Source organism: Lipotes vexillifer, unplaced genomic scaffold (genome assembly GCF_000442215.2).
Source record: "Lipotes vexillifer unplaced genomic scaffold, Lipotes_vexillifer_v1.1 scaffold525, whole genome shotgun sequence".
Lineage (NCBI taxonomy): Eukaryota > Metazoa > Chordata > Mammalia > Artiodactyla > Lipotidae > Lipotes > Lipotes vexillifer.
This window is the reverse complement of record NW_006786891.1, coordinates 448,705-453,800: the sequence shown is the minus strand read 5'-3', so window position 1 is coordinate 453,800 and position 5,096 is coordinate 448,705. Positions and strand designations below refer to the sequence as shown.

The 5,096-nt window shown below is 42.1% G+C and overlaps 1 pseudogene; it reads right to left on the bottom strand.

Annotated features, from left to right (window-relative positions):
• Positions 1–1,339: 1,339 nt before the first annotated feature.
• Positions 1,340–4,647, bottom strand: LOC103077644 (ski-like protein pseudogene; annotated as a pseudogene).
• Positions 4,648–5,096: the final 449 nt, after the last annotated feature.

Sequence of the window (5,096 nt, the reverse complement as noted above, 5' to 3'; positions counted from 1 at the left end):
TTCATCAGACTCAGCATCAGTCACCCACTTCCACAATCCTTATAGTTGCTATTTCCCATATATTTTTCTTTTTTTTTTAACCTTCAAAGTGTTTAATTTTTTTTTTTTTTTTTTTTTTGTTGTGCGGGGTCCTCTCCTCTCGCTGTTGTGGCCTCTCCCGTTGCGGAGCGCAGGCTCAGCGGCCATGGCTCACGGGCCTTTTTTTTTGTGGTACGCGGGCCTCTCACTGTTGTGGCCTCTCCCGTTGCGGAGCACAGGCTCCCGACGCGCAGGCTCAGCGGCCATGGCTCACGGTACTAGCCGCTCCACAGCATGTGGGATCTTCCCGGACCGGGGCACGAACCCGTGTCCCCTGCATCGGCAGGCGGACTCTCAACCACTGCGCCACCAGGGAAGCCCTAAAGTGTTTAATTTTTTACAATATAAGGAAAACAAATCCATTATATAAATATCAGTAAGACTCACAACTACATACAGAAACTGTACAGGAGGATTATGGACTATAGAAACTGATGTACATCAATGGTATCAGTTTTTCTCAAGTACATTAATATTTTCACACCACTATTAACAACATAAAAGTTCAAAAATTATTACATTTTATTTCCTCTTCTAAAGTTGCTACATAAAAATTTTTTTCTAAATATAACCACATTTAAACAAAATCTAATTATAACTGCTTCTTGTGTTTAGCAGCAGTGTATAAGAAAGCATGTTATCCTTCCCCATGGGGTGTGCTATAACCTAATCAATGAAATTCCTCTACTGACAAAATGTCTCTTAGGAGACATTAAATAGAAGAGAACTGGTGGAAATTCATTCCACAATGTGAACAAAATTAAAGCAAATTTTGATTATAATAATGAGTATACTATATTAACTTAGAAGATTGTGTTCATGAAAAAAAATGGAGATTCAACTCCTTGAGTAGCTCTATATATGAACTATGAAGCCACCATTGTATCTAAAATTGAATCTGAAATATGGATAACAAAACTGATCAAAACTATTTTCCATCACACAATGCAGCTTTTAAAAAGTATGCAACTGCTAAATTGCATTGGAAATATAGGCAGATTATCTAATAGTTGAAACCATAAAGTACTGTTACTGAGCTGGTTGAAAAAAAAGTACAAAGAAACACACATTTTCATTCATTTGGAAAATGTAAAAATTTATATACTAATATATAATCTCTTCACTTTCTCTGATCTACAAATGGATACAATGCCTAGTTATTTTCATGCAGATAAATTGTTCAGAATTCAATTACCAAAGCAAACAAACAAACAAAAATAAACCCTGTTGGGAACACACAGATGAATCTCTTTAAAAGTTTCTATTCTTTAGCAGTTTTTGATGATTTCAAAATTTGCAGCTTTAGCTCTTTTATCATCATCTCTAACTTCTGTCCTGCCTCCTGTTCCTGTCTGAGTTCATCTTGGAGTTCTTGCCTATCAGCCTCAGCATGGTCCAATCTCTGTCTCAGTTCTGCCAGCTGTGCTGCATATTCAGCTTCTTTATCTTTTTCTAAATGTGAGTCACAGGTACATTTTTGTTTCATTGCCTGCTCTAATTTTATGTCTAAATCTGTTCAACATAAAATTCTTCCACTCTTTGAGCACGTTCATTCTGCAAAGATTCAAGCTCTTTCTGTAAATTCTGCTATTCTTCAGGGAGTTCCTTCACAGCTTTTGAGCTACTCAACATTTCAACTTCCATCTGAAGTTGTTGCTTCTTCTGCAAAATTGAGTTCAGTTTTTCCTGTTGTTTTACATAAGTTCTCATTACTTCTTCCATTATCATCCTCACAAATGACATCTTTGACAAGAAGTGGAGATGAAGCTGCAGCATCACGGTCAATTCCCGCCTTACTTGTGTCTCTGGCTAAGTTGCAGGTGGTAGACTCAGGTTTCCTTTTGCTTGTAGAATTATTTGAAACTGATGGATCTAAGTGGCTATATAATTCTCTATTTGTTTTTAGATCCATTTTCTCCTGTTCCTCTAGTGAGACATCTGGATAAGACACTGTTTTTTGATGTTTCCCACTGCTGTGAGGCTTCTCTGAATGTCTTAGTATAGATTTACTTGCCTCTGTCTTTGTGACCTCTTTAGGCTAGGATACAGCCGAAGTAAGCCACACATTTGGGGCAACCACTTTATCACACATGTATAAGTAGTAGCTAGGGTGTAGAAATGAATGTGTCTGAGAAACATGGTCACCTTCCTGCTTTATAACTGGATACCGTGACTATAATTTCCACTCCAGGTGGTGTATCTATCTTGGATTGAGTCCTCTTCCCATTTCTCATGCTAAATTTCTCCTTCATTTCTTCTAAAATTATCTTCAGTTCCTTTTCTTCAGGTGTCCCTAAGTATTTTTGGTTCACGTGAAAATAGCAATGCCATTTGGCTGATTCAAAGCCCCAGTGGCAAGTCCTTTTGTCGGGTGATCTGTGAGAATGCATCACAAATGTCTGGGGCGCAAGCATTCCACAGCACTCCAGATGCTGAATACACGGAGCATCTGGCTGAACATAAAACTGGGGTGCAAATAAATCCTGACATTTGCCTAAGCATTCATGTTCCACTTCAAAGGCACTGCCAGTTACCTTCAACTGAGCCAATGAGTTTTTAGCAGGAAGTATACTACCATTTTGAGGAAAAGTATGTGGCTGCAATAAAGCATTACACAGTCTTTGTGCATCAGTTAATGTGATCAGCCCACAGAATAGGGCATTAAGTGGAAGTATTCCCAGGACCTTTAAGATATGAAGATGGTCTGATGTACACCTTGAGCAATAGATGTACAATTCATCGCATACTGTATTTATTTGTTGGAGTGAAAATTCTCGGTGAACAGAATTTAGGGCTTGGGCAAACAGTCTCTTTTCTTCTCCAACCTGAAAACAAGAAATAGACTCCCTTTCCAACAAAGTCTGGGTGAGTTCTGTGGAGCTATTGGAAGGGATGAGCAGTGGACCAGGAAGAACCTGAGGTGATGGAAGAGGCAGAAATACAGTAGGTGACATGCTTTCTTGGGAATACCGAGTGGCAAACGCTGCTGGTCCACCCAGAGAGCTCTGACTACTGAAATGGAATTGTGCCAAAGTGTGTTTCAAACTGGGATTTAAATGTAAAGGTTCAGGCACAGAGGCACAGGTTCTCTTGACATGCTCTTCATCAGTTTCCATTGGCGCTTCATAGTCGTCCAAGTGTTCCTTCTTTACTGTTGGCATCTTGTTTATCATCATTTTTCCATTTGTGTGAATGTCTATCATCATTTTTTTCACTGGAGGGCTGCCATCATCTCCAGTCCTGTTCAGTTTTTTATTTGACCCCTGAACCAAGGAAAAATTTGTAGGTTTTCCATTGCTAAAAACTACTGTGTTAAATAAGTCTGAGATTTGCGTTGTTATTTACTTATTTGAGGAGAGAAAAGCAATGTATACCAATACTTATGGTAACTTACTCTCACAGAAAATTTAAATTTCCAAAGAGATATCTCCCTAAATTAGTCAATAGATTTTGCAACTTTGTTTTGGTTCTGCTTGTACTCTAGTGTAATTTCACTGCAAGTGCTATAAAATTTCTTATTTTATGTCTAATAACAAAGCAAATAATTTTAAGAGGCACACATCCGAGGAAGCCTTTATTTTCTTAAATTCTTCATATATATGTATTAAAATAAAGTTACCAGTTCTCTCAATTCAAGATGTCCAAGTTCAACACAACAGTTTGGTTTGGCTTTAAGCACAACATGTGAAAAGTTTATGCAATTACTTGTGTCAGAATTATGCACCCGAATTTAGTATTTGGTACCAACGACACCAAAAAAGGAGAGAAAAAAGTATCTTCTCTAAAAATGATGATCTGTTGGTCTGTGTGGACAAAATGAAGGCTTGTATAAGTCCTCACACCAGTAAGAAGAGCTTCTGACTCCACTTGAACTTGTACAATTAAAAACGAAACCTAAAGAAAAATTGCCCAGTTATCTTCAAGGATTACTGTTCATTTTTCTTTTAATTAATCTTAAAACAAACCCAAAGGATTAAGGACCAAGGCCACTAGCCAACATACTGATTTCGTCCCCTACGGGAACACCTCAGCCAACGAGGCCCAGGAAGAGGGCAGGAGGTGAGACCTAGAATGCGGGAGCCCCCAAACCCTGAAATCCTTGGCCCACGCAAAGCCACCCACCCACCTCAAACCCGAGGCGGCGGCGAGGGTGGGGGGGTGGCCAGCAAGGGACCTGGGTCGCCTCGGGGAGTGCAAGGGGGTCGTGGGAGTGGAGGAAAAGGAGTCCCCTAACACCTCCCCTCCCCCTCCGCGGTCTCGGAACACCCCAGGGCACTCCCAACACCGCCCCACTGAGGGGGCCGCGGGGAAGACTGCGGAAATCCCCCGTGCACCCTCTCCCCAGGAAGTTCTTGGGTTTACCTCACCACCCCTAAGGCTGCACCTCCCTCGCCCGCCCGGGGTCAGAAGAGAGAGGGGCGCGTGAGTCGCCGAGCAGGGATCTCGCAGCCGCTGGGCGCCGACCAGCCGGGTGGAGCCCGGGGCATCCCCGCGCGGCGCAGACGGACGACGGGGGCGGGAGAGGGCGGTGATGGGCGTCCCGGTCTCCGGGGTCCCGACGGCTCCCATATATCTTTCACGTCTTAGACATTGCGCCAGTTAGACTGAGCATCCCCTTCCTTCCGCCTGTACTCCACCCCAGTTCACTGTAGGTGAAAGTCTTTGCAGTTACATTTACAGTATGCCAGGGAATCTCATACTCCATCTACCACATTGCCATCCAGTCCTTGCGTGATCCAACTTGAGAATCCCATTCCTAGAATCTGCTTTCTAGGACTACTCTTGGCACCAAATGTCTTAGGTTAGGTTCCCTAGAAGCAGAGCCTGAGGGCTTGCACTTAGGAAAAGAGGAGAGATAGAAGCAGCATAGGAGAGGGGAGAAAAACTAAAGAAGAATGTGGTTTTGAAGACCGGCATTGGTCTAATCCCACAGGGAAACTCTAAAACAAGAACTGTGTCCCCAAATCAGTCTTTTAAGGCAAGGGATTATGTCAGACAGTCATTAACAGTTCTCCCCA